Source organism: Canis lupus, chromosome 34, assembly GCF_048164855.1.
Source record: "Canis lupus baileyi chromosome 34, mCanLup2.hap1, whole genome shotgun sequence".
Taxonomy (NCBI): Eukaryota; Metazoa; Chordata; class Mammalia; order Carnivora; family Canidae; genus Canis; species Canis lupus.
In genome coordinates, this window is record NC_132871.1 from 30322672 (window position 1) to 30348361 (window position 25690).

At 38.9% G+C, this 25690-nt stretch overlaps 1 protein-coding gene across 4 annotated transcripts in view; it reads right to left on the bottom strand.

Moving 5' to 3' along the window:
* The window catches only part of GALNT13 (polypeptide N-acetylgalactosaminyltransferase 13), a 542562-nt gene that overhangs the window by 508050 nt on the left and 8822 nt on the right, over positions 1 to 25690 (bottom strand). The window contains exon 1 of one of the 4 annotated variants that reach the window (XM_072811435.1): positions 4584 to 4708. The exons of 1 other annotated variant lie outside the window; for it this stretch is intronic. The gene's annotated coding sequence lies outside the window, so the exon portion shown is untranslated. Of the gene's footprint in view, positions 1 to 4583; positions 4714 to 5060; positions 5080 to 25690 lie in introns of those variants that run through there. 2 more of the 4 variants (XM_072811434.1, XM_072811432.1) reach the window with 2 other exon arrangements.

Here is a 25690-nt window from a genome sequence, read left to right on the forward strand (position 1 = left end):
ATGCCAACTAACAGTTTAATCACACTTCCTATAATGTTCTATGAGAGCTTAAATTAAGATTTAAGTGACATCAATGTAGTTTAATGTATCAAGCAGAGCCCTAATTAATTCCACATCATGTTAAAACCCTGCTATGCTAGATCTTGGACAGTTCCCATCTATCTTAACAGTAAGCAGTTCTTTAAAAAAAAAAAATACAAAGGAAGTCTGAATATTTAATATGAGCAGCGTTTTAATTTTCTCACATCACAGAAAATATGATCACAAGTGTTCTTATCTATGATGGTAACAGTCACAATTTTCTCTACATCCCTCTCAAGCTATAATGGGAGGATTAACCGTTAAAATAGAACAATTTTTAACCAGTGATATTCTGTATCTTGCTTTAGGTCTACTGTTTATGTAGTAAACATAAGAGAGAATCCAGGAGTTCATAAAGACAATAATTACATGTGCACACTTGAGTGAAGTTGGGCCCCTAGAGGAAAGGCACATCTCCCTACTTTCACTTACATTTTAAACGCTGGGCCCCAGAAATCTCTTAATAATCTGCAGTTAAAATTTTTCTAAATTAAGAATTTTAGCTTAAACAAACAGGTCCTGACTCATATAAGGAAAAGAAAATTAGAAAACTCTTAGCTAAAAATGAATTTTAGCTAGTTCATTTACAAGGGAATGGGAACATACATTCATCACAGGTATCTTTAGCCACCTGTAATTATTTCTTGGTAATCAAGCAAAGACTCATTAAAAATATTTTTATAATATACTGCATTGAAAGCATACACATAGGTTGAAATCTGAATCTAGGAGAAACAATATCAAATGAATAAAGTCCAACTGATTTCCGTTTTGCTCTAGAAGATAATCGCTTTATAACACCCCAAATGGATGACCAACTGCTACTGAATTAATGTATGCATTCATTTTCACAAATTTCTTTGAATTTTTTCCGTATTAAATTTCACAGTAGAAAGCTGGACTCTTCAAAAAACACATATGCCTGTAATTGAATAGCAGATACCCTTAATTAAACAATGTGCTTTAAGACAGAAATTGTAAATTGAAGTATAACCTGGGGAACCTGGCTGACTCAGTCACTAGAGCATGTGACTGGTCATTTCAGGGTTGTGATTTTGAACCCCATGTTGGGCACAGAGATTACTTAAAGATATAGTCATCTTTCAAAAAAGCCTGATCTGTTAAAATGACAAAAGATTTATTACAGCAGATATTTAAATGTGATATATGTGTTTGAACATATACTTAGTATGTCTGTGTGGGTGAGTGGGTAGGGAGGTGATAGTAAGAAAGGCCATCAGATAGACTGTCAAAGTCAATAGGAGTCTTGATTTGATATTTCACATGTGTTTATTCTGATGACACGAGCAGACGGAAGGACTGAGAACCAAAACCCAGTTAAAATTCTTTGAATAATTAGGCATATGGTCACTCAGACTTTAAAGTAGTGATCCTGTAAGGCCTCGTTAGATTTAAGATGTGTACATTTCCTACTACTGATGGCAGTGCAAACCCAAGAAGATGATAAATTAAAACTCCCAGTCAAGAATTTCTTGTTTATTCAAGAGGCAAGAGGTGCCGCTTGAGATTGCGATATCTAACAAAGCCGATAAAGGATAAAACTATAGGGACTGTTCATTTTCATAAAGAACAATGAACCCTTATCAAAGTCATATACTACTGTTATTTATTTCACTCAGTGGACTTTATTCATACTTTATTTTCAATCATATCCCTTACTTATACGTGGTGTTATTCAGAAACACCAATGTTCTCTTCATTCGTCCAACCAGAAAGAATAAAAATACTCATTTATTGCTTTCTGTCACCCTCTCCCTAAAATGACAAGTTTTAAAAGCTGCACAACCTCTATTGCATAGAAATGTTCCTGTTAGAACTACCACTTCTCTGGGGGAAAAAACAAAACAAAACAAAACAAAAAAACAAACAAACAAAAAACGAACTACCACTTCTAAAAACCAAGTAAGCAAAACAGAAACATTGTATTTCACTCTGATAAAATTGTTTAGCCTGAAGTGAATGCACATGAAGTTAAAAAGTTAAAAACGTCTCCACATTATCAGTAAGAAATCAGAATACATTTCAACCAGTATCAGAATTTCCACCTTTGCTCTGTCTTTGCTATTTTTTAAATATAAAACATTGGATACGATGTCAGGTGATCTGTGAATGATATTTTTAAAACAAAATGGCCTTGAATATGCTCCTGTACGATACTCATGGCAAATCCCCAAATGTTTTAAGAAGTGACTGCCCTATCATAAAAAAGCAGCACTGAATAAAACAAAAGAACAACAACAGGTACAGCCTCTGAATTCCTACCGGTACCTTGTATCAGGAGGCTCTACATTTTCAGGTACTTGGGCAAATTTTCATATGCACGTAGTATCACACCTCTCATACATATTTGAAGCAGTACGGAAGCCTATACATTATTTAAGGCAAATGATTCAGTTTGCAGATCAATTTATAGCCCCCAAGTATTTTCAGCTGACAGATCTGTTTACATTAAGGGAACTTCTCACACGTGAAAGACCACATAAAAGTTTCACTAACAAACGATGTCACGTTCCGGTTTACTCTCAGGTAGGAGGATTAGGGGATGCTACGCCTAAGAGTCCCTAAAGTCATCTCTTCAATTCCGCAGTGACTTGTTAGAGAGCATCAGCCAAGCTACAGACTTGCGAGGGGGCGAATGCAAGCGGTGAAGGAACCAAAAAGGCACCGAAGAGTCTTGTTTCAACGTCCCTTCTGCTAGTCCTCAATCCCATTCATAAAAAGACTAAAGGAAACAGAAAAGGAAAGAAAAGGCCGCAGAATCCAACCTCCTGTGCGCGGGCCCCTGGGCAGAGCCTGTGCTCATCCCGCCGCACCGCGGCCTTCCCGCGCTCACCAGGCGCCGCCCCCCCCCCCCCCCCCCCCGTGCCGGGGTCTGCACAGCGGGACCGCGGCCGTCCACGCGCCACTCCGAGGTCCGGAATCCGTCTACACCAGCAGCACTGAACCTGCTTTGCAAAAGCTTCCTTTTCTTCCTCCCCAAACCTAATCCCAGACACAGTGCCTCTACTGAAGGCAGCAGCTTAAGCCCTGGAATGGGATGAGCATCACACGAACAGAGAATTAAGGGCTTTTACTCAAACAAGCAGGAGCAGCCAGAGAAAATCCTCAGCGGAGCTGAGGGTGGGCAGGGGCATAGGAAGGAATGTGCAGTCCTGGCCTCTGGCAAACGGGGCAGAGAAATGCACTGTTCTCCTGTTCGAGGCCTTCCTTAGGCTACGAGGATTCTCCAAAAGTATCCATCTGCGAAGTCACTCCGGCAGGGCTTTAATGTTAGGGCGCTAAGTCTGCAGAGGGGGAGGAATTCATAGAGATCGGGGAAGGAAACAATTAGCAAGGCCACGTACAAGTCAAGATGAAGAAAAGGGAAGGTTGGGTGAAGGCAAGGGGCACAGTCCCCGAAAGGGAAAGGGCCGAAACAGGTCACCAACAGGGCGACCTGACTTCTCAGTGTTCTCAGAGCAGCCAGGGTGGGACCCCGGAGGGCGCGCGCAGGGCGGGGCACACGCGCGCACCCACACGGCGGGGAGGCCGGCGACCCGGGCGAGGCAGCCCACGCGCGACCCCGGGACCTGGGCCCCGAAGCCCCGAGCCGCCCGCGTCCAGGGCAGCCGGGCGTCTCCACCCCGCAAGTCCGCGTCCGCGCTCGCCGCCCGGGGCCCCGCGCTCTCCTCCGCCGCCGGGAAGCCCCCCTGCCCGGGCCCCCGCCCCCCGCCCCCCGCCCCGGGCGACCGCACGCGCAGCTCACCGAGCCTCCTGCCGGCCCGTGTGCTCGCGGTCGGGTGCGGGAGGGACAGACGGGCGGCGGGCAGCGCAGACCCACGGACGCCGCGAGCCGGGGCAGCAGGGGCGGAGGCGTCCCGAGAGACCCGGGGGGCCGGGGGGGCGAAGGGGCGGGCCGGCGGGCGCGGGAGCCGCGGCCCGAGACCGAGTCTGACGGGGAAACTGAGTCAGAGGCACCGGCGCGGGCAGAACGCGAGGCCGCGGGGCGCCCAGCGGAGACGCGGCAGGACAGGGGCGGCCGTCGGGGAGACGCCGGCGCGGAGGTGTGCGGGCCCTCGGGGGACCGCCCGCGCCCCAGGGCAGCCGCCGCGCGGGGAGGAGGTGCCCCCGGGCCCCCGCGCCCGCAGCTCCGCCGAGTAGCGGCAAAGGCGGGCGGAGGGCGGGCGGCGGCACAAAGTTCCGCGCCTCCGCTCCCCCCTCCGCACCTGCACCTGCGGCGGCCGACGCGCGCCCGGGGGCCGGGGGGCCGGGGGGCCGGGGGGCCGGGGTCGCGGGGGCCCACCCCCAGCCCGGCACTCGCTGCGGGACTTTGCGGCCCCCAGCCGCGCCCCGGCCACGGAGGCCCCGCGGGAGACGGGGAGCAAGAGGGCGACGGAGACCTGCTGTCGTGGCCGCGGGCCCCGCGAGGACGGAACGGCGCTCCGCGCGGCTGCAGCCCTCCGCCCGCCCAGGGGCCGCCCCGCCGCGCAGCCCGCGCTCACCTGCCGCCGCGCCTCCCTACACCTGCCCGCGGGCGCAGCGCGCCGCCTCCGGCCTCGGCCCGCGCCGCAGGGCCGCCCTCATAGCGCGGCGCCCGCACGCCGCTCCGCCAGCGGCCGACCAGGCGCAGGAGGCGGCGGGGCTCCGGCACCTCGTCACCCCGGCTCGCCGCCGCCGCCGCCGCCGCCGCCGCCGGTCCCCGCGCCCCCGGCCCCGCCCCCGCCGCCGCCCCTCCCGCCGCCCCAGCCCGCGGGCTCTCACTGGGCTAGGGCGCGTGACGTCAGCAGCGCCCCGGCCCCGCCCCTCCCCTCCGCCCCGCTCTTCCCCCTCCTCCTCCCTCCCCCCTGCTCCCCCTCCTTCTCCCTCCCCCCTGCTCCCCCTCCTTCTCCTCCCTCCTCCCTCCTCCCTCCGCCCTCCTCCTCCCTCCTCCCTCCTCCCCCCTCCGCTCCCGCTGCTCCCCGGGCTGGGGCGCTGCGCACCGAGCGCGCTCCGGCTGTTCTGCTCCGGGAGCTGCGGCTCCAGCGCTGTGCACAAGTCCCGCGATACTTGCAGGCCCCCCCCAGCCCCGGGTCCCCCCCGCGGGGCGCCGAGCGGTACTTGCAGGCGCCCCGGCCCCCCCAGCCCCGGGTCCCCCCCGCGGGGCGCCGAGCGGAAGCCGGCCGGCAGGGGCGAGGTGGGGGGCGCAGCAGCGAGCCCCTGCGGGGTGCGGGGCGCGGGGTGCGGGGTGCGGGGTCTCTGCGGGGAGCGCCGCGGGGACAAGGACCGGGCCGAGCGCTCGCCCCTCACGGATGCGTCCTGACCCGGCGCCGCCCGCACGGGGACGAGGACGAGGACGGGAGGCGCACGCGCCCCTGCGCCCCGCAATGTTTTCGGGAGAAGGACGGGAACGGACCGGCCCGCGGGGGGCGCAGCTGGCCGGGGGCGGCGGGGGCGCAGCGCTCGCTCCTGCCTCCGCGGCGGGGGAGGCTCCCTCCGGGTCGGCGCGCCACGAGCCCAGCCCTCTGCTTTGCCCTCGAGCCGCCGCTGCCTCCTGTGGCCTCGGTTTTCGTGCCCGCGAGGGTGGAACAAGGGTCCTTTCCCGCCGCGCCCGTCCAGTGCCCCTGCGCCGCCTCCGCGGCCTCTTCTCAGTTTATTTGGCAAAACGAGGGGAAGCTCTAACAGCTACTTTAGAACTGTCAGTGTCGGGCACGGAGGGGGCCCTTGACGGGACGAGCACTGGGTGTCATACTATGTGTTGGCAAACCAAACTTCAGTAAAAGTATACATATAAAAATATTTTTAAAAATAAAGCTGTTAAGATTCGTGTCGTGCAAACATACTATTCTTATCTAGTATGCCAGTGACATTCTGGACTAACTATACTCAAAAGGAAATTTCTAGAAATGTTATCTTTTCGTGAATCAATCATTACTCAGTTGATGTGATGACTATACTTACTGTCTTGTCTTATATTGTCTATCCCGCCACCCTTCCAACTATCGATCACGAAGCATCTAGCGGAGGTGATTCTGTGCGTACGTGTGAGGACACAGGATGCCACTCATAATATCAGGGACACTCTGGAATTTCTCTCTATTGCTCCCTCTTGTGAGTTCCAGTTCTACTATCAGGCTACTCACCTCTGCAGGGCACACTGAAAACAAAGCTATGGGCCAGCAAGTAAAAGGTTGAAGTTCTAATGCTGGCATAGCCACTTACCAGACACATATCCTCTCAAGACATATAATCTCCCATCCTTACATTTTTCATCTCTTAAAAAGGTAGCAATGCCATTTTGCAATTTTTTTTTTAAGATTTTATTTATTCATTCGTGAGAAACAGAGAGAGAGGGGGAGAGAGAGAGAGAGGCAGAGACACAGGTGGAGGGAGAAGCAGGCTCCATGCAGGGAGCCCGACGTGGGACCCGAGCCTGAGTCCCCGGGATCACAACTTGGGCCTGAAGGCGGCGCTAAACCGCTGAGCCACCCAGGTTGCCCCCATTTTGCAACTTTTGTGCTAATATTTAACTCAAGCAAGAATAATAATTCTAGTTGGTTAAGATTATATGTTGAACAAGATATTTATGTAGTCCCAAAGTATCTCCCTGGGAATTATTTTTTTTAAAGATTGATTTTATTGATTGGTTAATTGACTGGGGAGGGGGGAACACCAGGGGAGGGGCAGAGGGAATCTCCTGCAGACTCCTCTGAGCACAGAGCCCGAGGCAGGGGTTGATCTCATGACCCTGAGACCATGACCTCAGCTGAAACCAAGAGTCCAATACTTAACCAATTGAGCCACCCAGGCACCCCTCTCCCTGGGAATTCTTAGCTTTTGCTTTATAACAAACCATTGCCAAACTTCATGGTTTAAAATAATAAAACATCTGTAATTTCTCAAGATTCTATGGGTTATCTTTGTAATTTTCTGCTCTGGCTGGCTTAGTTTGGGCTGGATAGTCTAGGAGGGCCTCACTCACTTGTCTGCTGGTTGTCAAGTTGATTGGGGGCAGGGCTTGGCTGGGATGGCTCATCTTTGTTCAATCTGCTGTCATCCTTCAGTAGGCTAGCCTTGTTTTCTTGAGTAAAGGTACTTTCAGAGTTCCAAAAAGCAACAATGGAGTGCAAACTCCAAGGTAGAGCACTTCCCAAGATAATGCTGACAGAAATCTGTCAATGTCCCATTAGCTCAAGGATATTATGTGTACAAGCCCAGATTCAAAGGATCGAGTAACACATTCCATGTTTTCATGGGAAGAACTACAAAATCATACTGCAAAGAAGAATACATACACAAACGGGAAGCACTTGAAGCCATTTTTGTAATCTGCCAGAGATTCATAATTACCAGGGGATTAAAAAAATCCTTGTAGGCAATGAATCTAGTAGTAGACATCATCTTAACCAAGTGATCAGGGTTAAAATCACCAATGACATCATGAGCCTTATGATGTGATGCACAGAAAAGTACACAATGTAATTTGCTTAGTATTTCAGACAAAAAAAAAAAAAGCAGAATCGATTTTAACCATGAAGAAAGCAAAAAATAAATACAAATTGAAGAAAATGCAACAAAACATCTTGTCTGTACCTTTCAAAAATATGATTGTGATGAAAGTCAAAGGCTGGAGAGCTATCCCACACTACAAGGGATTAAAGAGATGTGAGTCCGAAGCAATTGGATATTGGAGTCCTAATCCAGAATTGGATATTGAACTGGAAAAAAAATAGATTATTGGGACAATTGGCAAGATATGAATAAAGTCCATAATATCCAATCTATAGATCTTATTTATGTTAAATTACATTTTATTTTAAATCAACATTAAATGTTCTAATTTTAAGAATTTTACTATAGCTACTGTAATAAGTAAGAAGGGTAAGAAGGAGATGGTAGCTACATTTTATTCAGAATCATTCGGTAAAGCTATAGAGAGAATGATTAAGGATATGGAACCAAATTTTAACGGTTGGTAAATTTGGAAAAATAGTACCAGGGAATTTTTTTGTGGCAATTTTGCAACATTTTAAAATTTTGAATTAATTTTATTTAAAAAATGAGAGGAGAGGGACACCTGAGTGGCTCAGTGGTTGAGCATCTGCCTTCGGCCCAGGGCGTGATCCGGGAGTCCTGGGATCAGGTCCCATATCGGGCTCCCTGCATGGAGCCTGCTTCTCCCTCTGCCTGTGTCTTTGCCTCTCTCTGTGTGTCTCTCATGAATAAATAAAATCTTTTTAAAAATAAAATAAAAAATGAGAGGAGAAACGATATTTGCTTATCTTACAAGAAAAATAAATGCAATTATTTATGTGACTGAGTATTGAAAGTAATAAAAATTTATATTGTACTTTTTTCAATTAGAAAGCTAGAAATTTATCTTTAATCAGTGAAGAGTTATTGAAGATATTTTTTTAGATAAATGGGATGACCAATATTGCCTAAGTAATCATCTATAAAGCATAAAGTCATTTAAATGGAGAATATACTAAAGACAGAAATTCAGCAGGTACAATTGATCAACATGTGATTAACTGAGGCCCAAATGGAAAGCAAAAAGTATATTATCTAAATATATAGATAGATGGAGGGAGGGAGGGAAGGAGGGAGGGAAGAGGAGAGAGACATTGCTGAAGTTAAATTGTTAGGTCTTTTTTTTTTTTTTTTTTTAATTTTTATTTATTTATGGTAGTCACAGAGAGAGAGAGAGAGAGAGAGAGAGGCAGAGACACAGGCAGAGGGAGAAGCAGACTCCATGCACCAGGAGCCCGACGTGGGATTCGATCCCGGGTCTCCAGGATCGCGCCCTGGGCCAAAGGCAGGCGCTAAACCACTGCGCCACCCAGGGATCCCAAATTGTTAGGTCTTGAAAAATTATTAGCAATGAAAGTGAAGGACAGAAGTGTTACATTACTGTGAGAGTTTAAAATAGGTTGACTAGGAGAATGGAGATGCCATTAATAAGAAATGCAGGAAGCAACAATTCTGTTTTCTAAAACAAAAATCTAAAAATACTTCTTACAAATTATAATACATCAGTGGACTCTCATTGTTTTTAGGAAATAGTCTAAAAGCCCTAACAAGTCTTACAAGAATCTCTCTGATCTGTATGTATCCTGATTATCTCCTCGGTGTGATACAATGACTTAAGCACTGGGGTAGGTACTGAAAGGTAAGGAGGAACATAAAGAATGCCCTCATGAAACTTAAAGAGTCTAGCCCTTTATCTAGTGAATATGTTGAATATTCACCATGCTCTGGGAATACAATGGTGAGCAAAAAGATAAAGACTCTACCTTCGTGAATGCTACATTTTAGTATAATATGTCCTAAACAAAAAGCAAATATGTACTTATGTCAGATGATAATAAATTCTCAGAAGAAAATTGAAACAGGCTAAGAGCTGAGCTTTCCAGCTAGTGTACCACAAATGGTTAACAGATAGCCCATGATATACTGACCACTTCAACCATCAGAAGTGTTCAAGTAAGGTGGCTTCGAGTTGCCAGAGTTCATAGACAGGTAGCCTCTGGTCAGAAGAAGCTTATTTAGGGCTCTTTGTAGGATGGCCTGAACAAGTGGAATCTGAGTGTGTCCCATTCTTCTTGAAGGTGACATAGAAAAAAGTTTCTAAGTCTGAACATCTGCCTCAGCATTCAGCTACAGACCCAGTGGCCTGCAAGGACTCATGAAATGGTTTGAAGATATTTATTTTAGTGGCCAAGAGACACTGCATGTAGTTTAAAATATAGCCCATTGCAGAAAGGGGAGCAAGGAGCCTGGGCAGGAGATTCCAGTGAGCGTAGCTTTAGTTAATGACCAAAGTTCTAGCAACACAAATATACAATAATTCTGTACCATATGCTGATTTGTTATTTTTGTGATAGCCATGTCAGCTGCAGATTGACTGCTCTCATAAAGCCTGAGTATTTTTCAAATACCATGTAACTAACTGACAAATATTTTGTCATAAAAATAAAGGTATAAAATCTTTTATACCTACTTTATGCAAACATTTTCTCACCCTTGATGATAATTATTATATCATCATTTAAAATGTCATAATCAGGAAAAATAGCTATTTCAAATATAAAACCTGTTATTAAAAAGTTCATTTCATGGAGGTAAGATCTCATTAAAATATTTTTTAAGATTTTATTTGGAAGTCTTACATGATTCTCTAGACCTTATCTTCTTTAATATATTACTTTTATAATAATTTAATATGTGGGAAAGGTAATTAATTTTTAACCAAGCTCCATACTTCTATACTCACATTTGCTCTAGTTTATCTCATGATTCAGAAAGCCCTGGATCTTTCTTAGCATCTAACAGTTTTAAATTTACATTTTTCCATATTTGTGTGATTTGTCCGTTTTCTCCAATATACAATGGGATGCACCAGAGTAAAGTATAGGTTTATATGGCAGCAATGGAGGTGCAAAATTGTAGCTTCACTCTAAGCATAGTACCTATTGTAAACTTCAGTTAAATAAATCAATTAATCCAATCATTTATTAACCAATGGCTGAATCTCATGTGTAAACCTTCCTCTTTTTCATTTTTCCTTTCCCCACTAGCTTTTTTTCTTTGTTCTGAATTCTTTGTTGGGCAATAATCATTAGAGGAAATGGGGTGACTGGATGGCTAAGTCAGTTAAGTCCCAGACTCTTGGTTTTGCTCAGGTCCTGATCTCGAAGTCGTGAGCTCCAGCCCCTCATAGGGCCCCACACTCAGCACAGTCTGCTTGCTCCTCCCCCTGCCCGCGCTCTCTCTCTCTCTTTCAAAAAAAAAAGGAAAAGAAAAAAGAAAGGAAACAACTAATTTCAGCCCACGACAATCTTCAGCACCACGGAGAGCGACACACGCGCCCCCTCCAAGCCAACTTTGCCTCCATGCCAGCCTATATAGCATACATTGACAAGCATGAATAAATAGGTAGAAAGTAGGACAATATGTAAAAAACTATGCTACTATTCAGCATTCATAAACAAAGATATGTAAATAAATGGACAACAGAACAATGTGGAAAAGCGCTGTCATTCACATAAAGGAAGGTGGTTTTCCTGTCACTTAGCATCTCTATATCTCCATTAAATCAAGACGCAAATATGAAGCAAATGTTGAACACCATCGGAGTTCAAACCATAAAGCAACAACATAGCCACTACCTCAAAAGTTTTTTACTTATGTATACCATATGGATATATATTTCTTTTTAGAAGATAGATTCCTGGAAAGCAGGAGCTGCATCACTGATTCCCATGGCTCAATATAACATTTGGCACATAATAGTCATTTATTTATTAAATATATACATTAAACTACATCATCCAGTAAATAACATTTCACTTGCATATTAAAGTTCATGAATAATCTATTATATTGGCAAAACTATGTACACACTTCAGAATCTAATAATTTTCACTTAAAATTTGAATATAAATGTTTATCAAAAATATTTACACAGTAGGTAAACTTTATTGGTTTTCATGTTTTAAAACTATATTTAAAATATCACCTTCTTGTAATGAAGGATTTTCCAGTGTGTTTTAATTACTTGTTTGAAGGTTTACTCATAACTTCAACGCACTAAAAAATATAATAACCATAAATCCTTTAGTCAACAAATAGCTACTAGAGCCCTCTCCCCATCAATGCACAAATGTAAAAGTCATTGTCTCATAGAGTCAGAGGAAGTAAGATATAAGGAACAAAGAAATATATCAAAGCCACTTTTTAAATTCTAACATTGAAAAAGACTCCCAGATTCATATTAAATTTTCTTACTCAGTCTTATCCAATTCAAAGAAAATTATTTATGTTGTCAAACAATGTACAAAATTTGTGTGTACTGGACAAGACAATTTTAAAAAGGCAAACTCATAATTATTCAATGTTTAACAAGGAACAGGAAGTAGAAATTAAGTGGAGTGTCACAAATTTTGGCGTTTAACTAAATATCTCATTAGAATCTGGATGAAAAGGAAAGAATCTGTTTCACTTTAAATCCATCTCCATTGCCAAATTGATGTGAAAAGGCAATTGCCTCAACATCAAAGGATAGAAGTATGACTATCACTTAATAGGAAAAGATGTCTACAACTTATAGGATTTTTCAAAATTTAAGTAAATAAAAAGAAGATATTTTTATTTTGAAAGAATAGAAGCTGATATTATACTAAAGATTAAATATAAAAAGAGAACATGCTATGAAGATTTTTCATTAGCCTGAAATGAACATGCTATTAAGATTCATTCATTAGTCTGAAATGCATAACAAATCATTAAATCAGAAATAAGTAATAATTATATTATGATATATACAAAAGAAACACATATAACATATATACATATTATATCTACATAATTCCTTTGAAAAGTAGAAAACATTTTATAAATGTAAAGTATAATAATAACAAGTGTAGAAGTAAAACTTAGCAGATTATTAAAAACAAGAAAAATGATGAAACAAGAGGCCTCATAATTCTAAACTCAATAGACAGTATTAAGGAAGACTCGTTAGACTATGTAGCAGTGTTTTGAAGTAATATTGCCTTAGAAGAGTCATTAGTATCATATAAAAGCAATCAAGTTTATTACCCGTAAAGACATTAATGATATATACTCTGAGAAGAATTCCATAAACATGGAAATTGGCTTTTCATAATTTATATTCTAAGATTTTAGCAATTACTCAATTTTGTAAAGAAAACAGAATTAAAAGTACTTAAGCATATCTTTTCCCAAGGAATATACAAAGAAACAATTCTCAAATGTCTTTCCAGACTTCCTGTTATATCAATTTGGCTGACATCTTTGTATTGCTTCTCTGAACAGAGGCCACTATATATATACATGTGTGTGTATGTATATATGTCTATATATGTGAGTATATGCATGTGTGTATTTGTGTGAAAATATGAACTGTAGGGATCCCTGGGTGGCGCAGCGGTTTGGCACCTGCCTTTGGCCCAGGGCGCGATCCTGGAGACCCAGGATCAAATCCCATGTCGGGCTCCCGGTGCATGGAGCCTGCTTCTCCCTCTGCCTGTGTCTCTGCCTCTCTCTCTCTCTCTCTCTCTGTGACTATCATAAATAAATAAAAATTAAAAAAAAAAAGAAAATATGAACTGTAATACAATTCTTTTTCATGAAGTGAATTCCCAGAGTTATCTGTAATTGTTTTAAGTTTCTTGAATGTGAAAAATTAATTTTTATAGCTACCTCTCATTAAACATACAATGGGATTCTATGCATTTGGCATAGAGGTGTTATATTGACTTTCAAGGATTCCTCAGTAATCCATGGTGAGTGATTTTCAGAGTGATTAAAATTTTAAAATAATATTTCCCTCACAAACACAAATCTGCAAAATATGTCAATTTCCAGTAATTAGATTTAAAATTTTGATAGTAAACCTAGTGCCATGCCTCTAGGCACTTATTAAAGCAAGGAAAGCACAGCAAAAGTTAACTATATTAGAATCAGCTTTTCAAAAGTGGTGGGTATTTCTGCTTCCGTTTTCATTACAAATTATACTATTAGTAAGTGTAAAGTCACACTCATATTTACTCATTGATCCAGACAAAGTCGTGTGTGTTTTTCATCTACATATTATCATCCTTGTTAGACTCAGGGGGCCCAAACAGTTTGCAGGCTTTGAACCAAAACAAACATGGATTAAATGGCCAGTTCTGTCACTTAGCAGCTATGTAACCTTAGGAATGTACCTCTTTGAGAAGTAGTCACATTTGTGGTAAATAAGTATTCATATTAGTACAGTAATAGAATTTTTGAGAAATAAACGACGCAATACATATACTTGACTCATCCTAGACACTCAATAAGTGATACTATTTTTGTGTTCCCTGTACTGTGAATGCTATTGCTAATTTTTAAAGACAACTGGGCTTTAAGGTGAACCCAGGAAGATTTCATTTCCTCTGCAATGGGGACAACTTAGAAAAAGGAATCAAGGTGATCAACACCATTTGGCTATATATCAAAAAGTGTCTCACTGTTTTCCCCCTCCCAAAATCTCTAAACTCAATGATAGTCCTAACTTATAATCAAAATAAGCATTTGTACTAAGAATAGTCTCCTAGACCTAATTACTCCCCATCATAGGCACAGCCATGCATGCTCACATAAGCACACAGATTCCCACGTTGAAATGTAAGTTCCATGAGCTTTGCCTGCTTTAGCCATAGAATTATCCCAGTTGACAGAACTAAGTGCCTGCCACTTAATAAGGACCAAATAAATAGCATGGATCATCTTATTCTTCTCTCAATTATCCCTACATATGGGGAAAAATGGCTTTTTATCAGTCTCTTCGTGACCAGCCTTTTAAATAGCCTTCTCTCTAAATAGGCAATGAATGCTATTTTCTGTGAAGATCATCTTGCCAACAACCACCTGCTGAATCCTCCGTAAACTTTGCATAAAGGAGAAGAGGATAGAACAACCGGTTGTTCAACAAAGTAGCTCAATCCTATATTCCTAGTTTGGCCTGAACTTTGCTTAGCCAACTCTAGCAGCTACGAAGATGTCCTAAACTGCCTAAGATGTGACAAATGTAGGAAGCTCTTAAGAAAGAAACAGGTATAGAAGTATGATCTGTTTCTCAGGACTCAAAAACACTTTGATAATAACTCCAACATTTTCAAATTCAGAACATTTCCCTATAAAACATAATAGGAGATAATTTCCATTTTACCACAATATTTTGCCTTTTGCCAGTCCAATTTCCAGAGTTTCAGAAGAAAGTAAAAAATCCCTGAATAAATTAATGTACTGGCATGTAATTTACTACCCATTATTGAGAAGTAGATAATCTAGGACTTTTCTTCCTACCTTTTTATCTACCTTCAAACTATTGAGTTTTTATTATCAGTGCCAATGGAAAAAGGAACTAGTTTTATACATACAAATTATGAACTTCATCTGTAATATACCATCTACAGAACTATCTAAATAGAATTCTAAGCCAATTATTCTATTAATACTGAACAGTATTGCCACATTTACTACAAGGCTTTTGCAAGGTCTTCCATTAGAAAGTAAAGTGATGAATTCTAGATTTAAAAATAAATATATACTCTTTAAATAGAAATTTATATAGATATTTCAATAACATTTAGAAAATGTTCCCAAATTTGCATTGTATAGTCACTATCCGTGGTCCAGAACCAATCTATGTTGCTTCTCTTCTTCTATCTTAGTGTTTAGCAAAAGCTGGACAGTGTTTTGTTTACCTATTTCTTCTGTCAAGTACTAACCTCTCATATTTTGAGATAAGTATCAAAGAAAAATGTTGTCAAAAATAGCTCATTGGGGGATAAAAGAGCGCTAGTCAGTTTCCTGTTTGTTTCTTCTGTTTCTCAATTTGTCATATTTTAAGACTTGGTACAGGAAAATGAAAACTGATACCAAAAGATGTAGAATAAGTAAGGAGAGACATCAAGCCAGAATCTAGCTGGAGACTTGTCAGATTATGAAAAATAGACATAGCTACAAAGAACAGTCATGAGGGTTAGTAGCAGTATTCTAGTGACATAATGACTCTAGTAAAAAAAGTCTGTGAATATAAATTTTTTATATGTGTGTCTTCACATGACAAACAACAAAGCCCAACAAAAGAAACTGATCCAATATATCCAAACTGATCCTGAAAATCAGGTTATTTATCATTAACAAAACCTTGATATCTGGCTTATCTTAAAAATTAGAAGAGAGAAAAAATTGAACCCACCTATCAAATGCAAAATGGAGCTAATTCACTGGACCAAGCAGCTATTATTTCTCACATGGATATTAGAATAGCCTCCTTTCTCTAGCCTTGTTTTCCTCAAATCTATTCTCAATGATGCAGTTAAACTGCTTTTAACCCAAATTAGACCCCACATCACTATTCTGCTCAAAACTCTGTCCACCTTCACAGCTCATGCAGTGCAGAGTCCTTATGGTGGCCTGTCTTTCTGACCCTTTACCATTCTGCTCTAGTCATAATGGTTCTTTTTTCCTATTTTTATAGTTCAGGCATGATTATACTCCAGGGCCTTTACATTTCCTGTCCCCTCTGCCTATAATGACTTTACCCGCTGAGAGTTCCATCTTGCTCTCTTGCTTCCTTCAAGTTTTGACTTAAATGTCATGTTTTCCGTGAAAACTAACCACCTGTACCACTGACACCCTTTTCTCCCTGCCTAGTTGACTTTCCTCCATGGTTAACACCACATATAAATTTTACTTACATATATTATGCTGTGTTCCTCTTATAACATCAGCAACATTAGATCACGTATATTTTACTTCTTGCTATATTCCCTGACCTAAGAACCATACCTTACACATAGCCCATACTCTATAAATTGCTTTTAATGAATAAGTGATGGTGTATGATTTACCCTACTTTGCTAATGAGGAAACTAGAAGTTAGACATATATAACTTGTCTAAGATCACACCTAAAAAAATAAAAAGCCAATATTCAAACCTTGGCACTTTGATACCAAGACTCAATATCCTAAATCTTCAGGTTGCAATATCAAAAAGAGGTATGTGCTTTTCAAAGAAGCAGAAAAAAAAATTTTTGTGTGTGGAGGTACAGAATGTTGCTATGTGAATAAATATGCTAGTTCTATCTTTATTTTTTGGTATTATCTGTCTGACCTCTGTAAAAATAAGAGATCGTGACCCTTGATTTAAGTAGTGAAAATAGAGAACAAACCAGTGTTTTTAGTTGTATTTTGGCCCTATTGTTTTTCTCACAACTGCCCACCTAGCCGTCCTGCTCTATTTCCCCTGGATTTGAGTTAGTCAGTACTACAGGGATATTTGTCTGAAATTGCAGCGACTTCTATTTTTCCTCCTTTGAAATATGAATACCTTTTGAAGCATAACTTAAAGTTCAAAAATTACATGTACATAGCTCTGTGAATTTAACAAAGTGAATATATCCTGTACCAGTGTTGTACAGGTAAGTATATAACAATCAGCTGCCCCACCTCAAAACCAAACAAAAAGCACCTTGAAAAAAACATAATTTCCATGGCATAAATACCCCCCAGCATGGCCAGTTTCAAGCTACCAACTTGATATCAAACAGCTTGCAAACTTAAACATTTAACAATCAATTCTTGCAACCTGATGAAAGCCAGCTTCAGCATATCACTAAAACTCAAGGCACCGTATCACGTTTTCTACCTAATTGCTATTTCCCTCTTCACCTCAAGTAACCAGTATCCTGACTCCCAACATCTATTTTTGAACTTAATATAAAGGAGAAATGCACACTCCTTTGCATATGGTTTCTTTTTCTCAACTTTGTGTTTATGAAAGATATCCATGTGTTGCAAGTAGTGGTAAATCATTCATTTTCAGTGCAGTATAGTATTCTATATTATGGTATAATTTATCTCTTCTTTAGAGTTAGCAAACATTTGGTTTGTTTGTAATCATTTTTATTTGATTACTGTAATCATTGGTTATAGTATTGCCATGAAAATTCTCATGCATGTCCTTTGGTGAACATGTGTATGCATTTTTGCCATGTAGTACTCATCATACCTTCTTCCTAGGAGAAGAATTCTTAGATCAGAGGATAGATATATCAGGTTTATTAGAAACTGCCAAAAATGGTCCAAAGTGATGGAATGAATTTACACCACTGTTTAAATTCTAGTTTCCACCACTGTGGAAATTCTAGTTTCTCCACATCTTCTTCTAGGCAAGGGATTTTCAGTGTTTTTAAATTTATGCATTCTGGTGGATATACGTCATTTGGATTTAAATCTATTTCCCAGAGGGTTGAGATTGAGCACATTTTTATATGTTTAGTGAACCATTTGGACATTCCCTTTTGTGAAGTGGTCAGTTTAAGTCTTAGGTTTATTTTTCTTTAGGTTACATGGTTGATTTGTAGTTCTTTATATATTCCAAGTGCCAGACCTTTGTTGAGTACAGGTACTAAAAATATCAGGGGCTTACATTTTAATGCTCTTAATGGCATTCTTTAATAATGAGAAGTCCTTTATTTTAAAATAATCTAATATATCTAATGTATATATATATGTCATCTACCTAGCTTTCTAACTACCTATCCATCCACCACAGCTTTGAGATACAATTCACACACCTTTCAATTAACTCATTTAAAGTGTGTAACTCAATGGTTTTTAGTATATTGATGGAGTTGTGGAACTATCATCATGACAAATTCTAGAACATTTCATCACCATCCAAATAAACCCCATATTTTTTTTTCAGTGACTCCCATTTTCCACCAATTCTCACCAGCCTTAGATAACTTATCTTCTTTCTCTCCCTCCATATTCTTCATTTTACATATAAACTGAATGGTCTTTTGTGGCAGGTTTATTTCATTTACCATAATGTTTTCAAGGTTCATCCAAGTGGTATTTTGAATCAGTGCTTTATTCTTTTTTAAAGCTGAATGATATTCAAAAGTAGATATGCTACTTTTTTATTCATTCATTCATTCAACATTTGTGTTTGTTTCCACTTTTTGACTATTATGAATAATGCTGCTAGGAATATTCACATACAAGTTTTCATGTGGACATATGGTTTCCTTTCTCTTGTGTATATACCTAGAAGTGAAAATGCTGAGCCATATAGTAACTTCATGTTTAACATTTTGAGGAATTGCCAGACTGTTTTCCAAAGCAGCTGCATCATTTTACAGTCCCACCAGCAATGTATGAGGGTTACAGTTTCTCCATATCCTTGACAATACGAGTTATTATGTTCTTTTGATTATAGCCATCATAGTGGGTGTGAAGTGGTATCTTTCTGTGTCTTTGATTTGCATTTCTCTGGTGACTAATGACGTTGAACAGTTTTTCATGTATTTATTGGCATTTGTAATCTTCATTGAAGGAATGTCTGTTAAGGGCCCTTGTCCATTTATTGTTTATTTTTCCTTTGTCCATTTGAATCAGATTATTGTTCTTTTTATTATTGAGTTCTAAGAGTTCATGAAGGAAATTTAATGTTTAAAGCATTCTGTTTAAGAATCCTCTCCCTACTCCTAGGTCATGAAGATATTCTCCGATTTTAAATTCTAGATTCATTACTGATTTACCTTTGACATCTGGATCTGTAATATGTTGGCACTAATTTTTATGTAATGGTGGAGGTCAAGATTAAATCTTTCCATGTGAGCATGTGATCAATTCAACATCATTTATTGGAGAAACAATCTATTTTCCACTGTTCTTACAAATTTGTCACAAATTTACTGTTTACATAGACGTAGGAATGTTCCCAATGTCTGTACTAATAGAAAATCGATTTCATAGCAATATCAAATTGTCAAAACTAATGTACTATGACAACGTTTTTTTTTGTTTTTTTTTTTTTATGACAACATTTTGATTTCTGTAATGGAAGTTGGCCATTTTTCTTCCCATTCTTCTTCAAGATTGATCCAATTATTCTTGGTCCTTTGCATTGCTATATAAATTTTAGAATCATTGTGTCAATTTCCCCAAAAAATTTATTTGGTTTTCTTTGAGTTATATGAAAACCAACATTACTTTGTAGATAATTGAATCTTTAAAATATTGATTGTCCCTATTTATTAATGTTATATGTTCCCATTTATCATGTTCAGTTTGCTTTCCTTCAATTGTATTTGAAGTTGTCTTTGTAAATATCTTATACATTTTTCATTACATTCTAAGAGGTTTTATTTGATAATATAAATTGTATTTTTATATTTATTTTTAAAATCATTTCTTATATATAGAAACATATTTATATATTATTGATTTTATATCCAGCAATATTATATCTAGGAACCCATTATTTCCAATTGTATTTGTATATCTGCCATTACTTTTTGATTTTCTAGATTCTTAGTTATGCTATCTACAATAATGACAATTGTATTTCTTTCTTTCCGATATTTATTTATATAGAGAGATTTATTGGGGTGTAGTTAACATACAATGAATTCACAGCTTTAAATGTACAATTTGATTAATTCTGACATATGTATATACTCTTAAAACTATCATCACAATAAATAATGAATATATCCATCAGTCCACAAAATTTCTTCGTGTGTTTTTGTAACCACTCCTTCATGAATCTCACACCAACCCCCTTCCCATTCCTACGCACCAGTTATTCTGCTTTATGTCACTACAGATTAGTTTGTGTTTTTTAGAATTTAATATAAATGAATCACACTGTATATATTGCTAAGAAATATTCCATATACCTATCACAATTTGTTTATCCATTTGTTTGTTGTGGATAGCTAGGCTGTTTTCAGATTTTGGCTTCTACAAATAAAGGTGCTATGAACATTTGTGTACAGGTATTTGGGTGGATATATTCTTTTTTTCTTTCTTACTTTAGTTAAGTGGCTAGATTGTATAGTTGGTATATGTTTACTATTTTAAAAAATCACCATACTCTTTTCCTCAGTAATTATATCATCTTACATTGTGCATTCTGCTGTTGTTTCATGTAGAGTTCCATAAATTTTAATTAAGCCAAGTCAGTTGATAGTGTTCGTCAAGTCTTTTACATATTTACTCATTTTCCATATACTTCTATCAATTATTTTTTTAAATTTTATTTATTATTCATGAGAGACACAGGAAGAGAGAGAGAGGCAGAGACACAAGCAGTTTCCATGCAGGGAGCCCGACGCCGGACTCGATCCCGGGTCTCCAGGATCAGACCCTGGGCTAAAGGCGGCGCCAAACCGCTGAGCCACCGGGCTGCCCACTTCTATCAATTGTTCAGAGAGGTTTGTTGAAATCTCCAACTATTTGTAATTTTACCCGTTTTTCCTTTCAGTTCTATGCATTTTTGCTTTATATATTTTGAACCTCTGAAAATCTTGATGGAGTTATTTACTTTATCTAATATGAATATAACCACTGCAATGTTCTTTTGATTAATATTTGTGTAGTGTATATTTAAAGTGTCTTTTATTTATTTTTTTAAATTATAGATCTTCTTTTTTTCTTAAGATTTTATTTATTTATGAGGGAGAAGCAGGCTCCATGTACCGGGAGCCCGATGTGGGACTCGATCCCGGGACTCCAGGATCAGGCCCTGGGCCGAAGGCAGGGGCTCAACTGCTGAGCCACCCAGGGATCCCTTAAAGTGTCTTTTATGAAGGCAGTAAATGCTTGGGTCTTTTGTTGTTATTTGTTTTAATTTACTCAATTTGTCAATCTCTGCCTTTTCATTGTGCTTAGATCACTGACATTTTATATGACTGTTGATATGGCTGGATTTAAATCTACCATCTTGCTTTTTGTTTTCCACTTATTCCATATATTATTTCCTTTTTCCTCTATTTCTGCCTCTTTTTAGACTGAGTAAATTTATGATTCCATCATAGCTTTCTTTGTTTTATTATTACTAGTTATAACTCTTTGTGGTATTGTTTTGGCAAATGGCTTAAGGTTAACAGTGTACCTCTTTAAGTTATCACAGTCCAACTTCAAATAATATTAGATCACTTCACATGGAGTAGAGACCTTTACAACAATGTGCTTCATTTCCCCTCTTCTATCCTTTGTACTATTCTTGTCATACATTTTATTTCTTCATATGTTAAAATGTCCCAAGGTATTGTTATTACTTTTGCTTTAAATAATTCCTTATCTTAAAAATAGATTTTTAAACTAAGAAAAATGGTATTTTATATTTATCTAGGTATTCACAAATTTGATGCTTCTCATTCATTTGTGTAGATGCAGATTTTTACCTGGCATCATTTTCCTTCTGCTTAAAGAATTTCATTGCCTTTTGCTATAGTGGAGATGTGCTGGCAACCAATTCTTTCACCTATTCTGTCCTTAATATTCCTTATTTTAGCTACTTTCAAAGATACGCTTCCTTATATATGATGAGGATATAGATTTCGAGATTGTGTTTTTCTTTCAGTATTTTAAAGGTACTGCGGCACTCTCTTACAGTTTGAATTTTTTCCAAGAATTATATTCTCATTTTTATCTTCTAAAAATTATGTCTTGTTTCTCTTGCTAATTCTCAGATTTTCTTTATTAGTTATTTTAAGTAATTCAATTATGATAATCCACAGGTGGTTTTCTTGTTTCTTATGCTTGGGATTGTTGAGATTCTTAGAACTATGAGTGTGTAGTTTCCATAAAATTTGGTTAATCTGTCATTAACATTTTCTCTATTACTTCTCTCCAAACTTAATTAGGGTCTCTAGTTATATCAAGGCTTCTTGAAAATGTCCCACAGATCCTAATGTTCTTTCTTTTTCTTTTTCTTCTTTTTTTAATATCTCCTGTATCATTAATTCAGTTTTGGTTATTATTCTACAAGTTTACTAACCTTTCTTCTACAATGTCTTATCTGCATTTAATCTCATCCTACACATTTCTCATCTCAGGAATTTTTTCAGTGCCCGTGTCTACTAATTACCATACATGTGTTTTCCACATCTGTTCCTACTGGCTGATTTTTTTGCCACCTTCTGAACCATATTTTCCTGCTTCTTTCCTGGTAATTTTTGGTTGGTTGACAAACACAGCGAATTTTCAGACTGCTGGAAATGTTTGTATTTCTATAAATATCTACAGGCTTTGTTCTGAAAAAACAGCTCATTCCTTCGGTAAATGGTTTGATTTGTTTAAGGCTAGGTTTTGAGCTTTGTTAGGCAGGACCAGGCAGCTTTTACTTAGGGCTTTTTTTCCACCATCACTGAGATGATACCTTTCTGATTATTCTATCTGTATCCTACTAGTAGGAACAGAAACTATTCTCAGACCTCCGTTAACTCCAAGGATATGCTCTCTCTGCTGGGGCTGGCCTCAGGTAGTTTCTTATTCACATATACTCATCAATTTTCTGCTGAATATTCAAGAGGCCATTGCTGATCTCTAGAGTTCTCTGTGAAGCTCTGTCCTCTCCAGATCTTTACCTTGTAAACTTAACTTCTGCCTCCCTGACCTCCCAGTTCTGCTCCTTCAACTCAGGTAGACTGCTGTGATCTGCCAGGGCTACCCCTCCCAGCATTCTTAAAGTCATAAACTGTGGCAATGGTGGGACTCACCTTGTTTGTTTCTCCTTTCTCAGAGATCACGGTTTACGATTGCCTGAAAACTATTGTTTGATATATTTTGCTAGAAGCAGAATTCAAATATTTTTATTTGTATTCCCTTTTCCTATGTCATTTCACTGCTCAGTGAGAATACAATATTAGATTCAGGTCATTATTGAGGTTTAAGAGCAGACATTGTAGTCTTATTCCTATTCTCTAAGGGAAAGCTTTAGATATTTCACTATTATGATTTTTTTTGTATAATTCTGTGATGCTCTTTTTCAGTTTAAGTTAGTTTCTTCTATTCCTAGTTTTATCATGAATGAATTTTAACTTTTCTCAAATACTTTTTCTCTATTGAGATGATAATATAGTCTTTACTTTCTTAGTATGTTAGTGTGGGGAATTACATTGACTGTTGAATGTTAAAAGGATCATACATTCCTGGAATATATCCAATTTGCTCTGACATAGCATTCCTCCATGTTTAATTGGCTTTGATTGTTAATATTATATTTAAATATTATTACAGCTAAACTAATATGAGAGAACCTGTAATTTTCTTTTCTTATACTGTTCTGGTCAGGTTTTGGGGTCAAGATTTGCTAGCCTTGGAAAATAAATTTTCCTATTCTCTCTGAAAGAGTTTTCATCTTAGTAATCTTAGTACAATATCTTCCTTACATATATTGTGGAATTTACCAATTAAACCATCTGGGCCTACAATTTATTTGGAAAGGTTTTGAAGTACAGATTCAATTACTTCAGTAACTATAAAAACCTCCTATTTTCTATTGCATATTATTTCCACATGGGGTTAGTTTATTTTTGACCTAAGAATTTATTTCCCTAAGTTTTCATATTTATGGCATAATTATTTTTTCATTATTTTCTCATATAAGAAATATATGTTTTTATTACCCATAAGATCTGTGGCGGTTTTCACCCTTTCTAAAATTCCTAATTTTGGTACTTTGTGTGTCTTTTAACATTTTGATAGATATTACCAGATTAATTTCATTAGTATTTTCTAAGAAGAAACATTTGGCTTTTTTGGTTTTCTCTGTTTTATATTTGCCTTCTAGTCATTAATTTCTACTCTCATATTTATTATTTTTGTATTTCTGCATTGTTTGTATTTAACATTCTTTTACTTTTCTGGCTTCTTGAGATGGAATCTTAAAGATTAAATTTCAGCTTAAAACAATAATGGACATCATGAAGACTTGCTGAAACCCTCTTGTAACCCCCAGTGCTGTGCCCTTTTCTCCCTGTTTCTATGTTCTTTGTCGCTATTAATGTGTACTATAACCTTCTTCAGAGAATTACCATCAGGTACTGAAACTACCTCACCTATATGGAGATTTCTAAGTGCCTGGGAATTTAAATAGATTTCCTCAGCTATCTTGTATCAGTGCCTCCAAATCACCTAGTTTCTGACTTGTCATTGAGACCTTTCTCAGAAAATTGCCTTTGGATTACTTGAGCAGCCTTGATTATTTGGAGAATTTGAAGTACCTAGGAATTTACATCTTCCTGGAACAGACCACAGTCAGTTACACACTGATTCAGAGGTTGAAAAGCTAGCTCTCTTGCTCCTAGAAAAGACTCACAATGAGGTGCACTTTTACCTTGGGAGGTCTCCACAGGATCAGACAGGCTGAGTCTTTAGGTGAAATCACACATTTCTTGGGTTTTTACATTTTAGCAACCCGATTTCTCCACTACCTAATCAGTTTATCTCTGGAGCATTTCCCAATAAATTCTTGATTTAAGAAGTGCTTCTGTGAGAAACAAACTTAAGGCATACTATACATTTTACTATAAGTGCTGGTTTAACTGGATAACACTAATTTGACATGTATCTTATTTTCATTACCACTTAGCTAAAATTATTTTCTAATTTTCATTATAATTACGTCTTTACCCTTGGATTATTTAAAAGTATCCTGCTTGTATTTCCAAATACCTAAGAATTCTCATGTTCTTTTTGCCATTGATCTTCAGCTTATTTCCACTATGATCAGAAAACATATTCTGTATGATTTCATTCTTCTGGAATTCGTTGAGATTTTAGTATACACTCCATATGTACTTCTTGTTCACTTTAGAGTGCAATATTATGTGTGTTGTGTATGTATAAGAGCACATATACTTGTTAAAGATGATATTCAAATCTTCTATATTACTGATTTTTTTGCCTGCTTGTATGAGTTATTAAAAATTTGTGTTCAAAATAGTTTATGAAAAAAAATAGTTCATGATGCTTATATATTTGTCTATTTACTCAAATCTGTCCATTTTTTCTATACAATTTGAGGAGAAAGCAGTAATAGATGCATTAAAATGCATAATTGCAATATAAATAATCTATCCCAATGGATCCCTTTATCATTGTGAAATATGTGATTTATCATGAAATCTTTGATGATTATTTGACTACACTGAATTTTTCATTAGTTTTTAAATGTATTATATTTTCCTATTCTCTACTTTAAACTTTCATGAATCCTTGTATTTAAGATGTTTCTCTTACAAAGAGCATGAATTGTGTTTTGTTTTTATT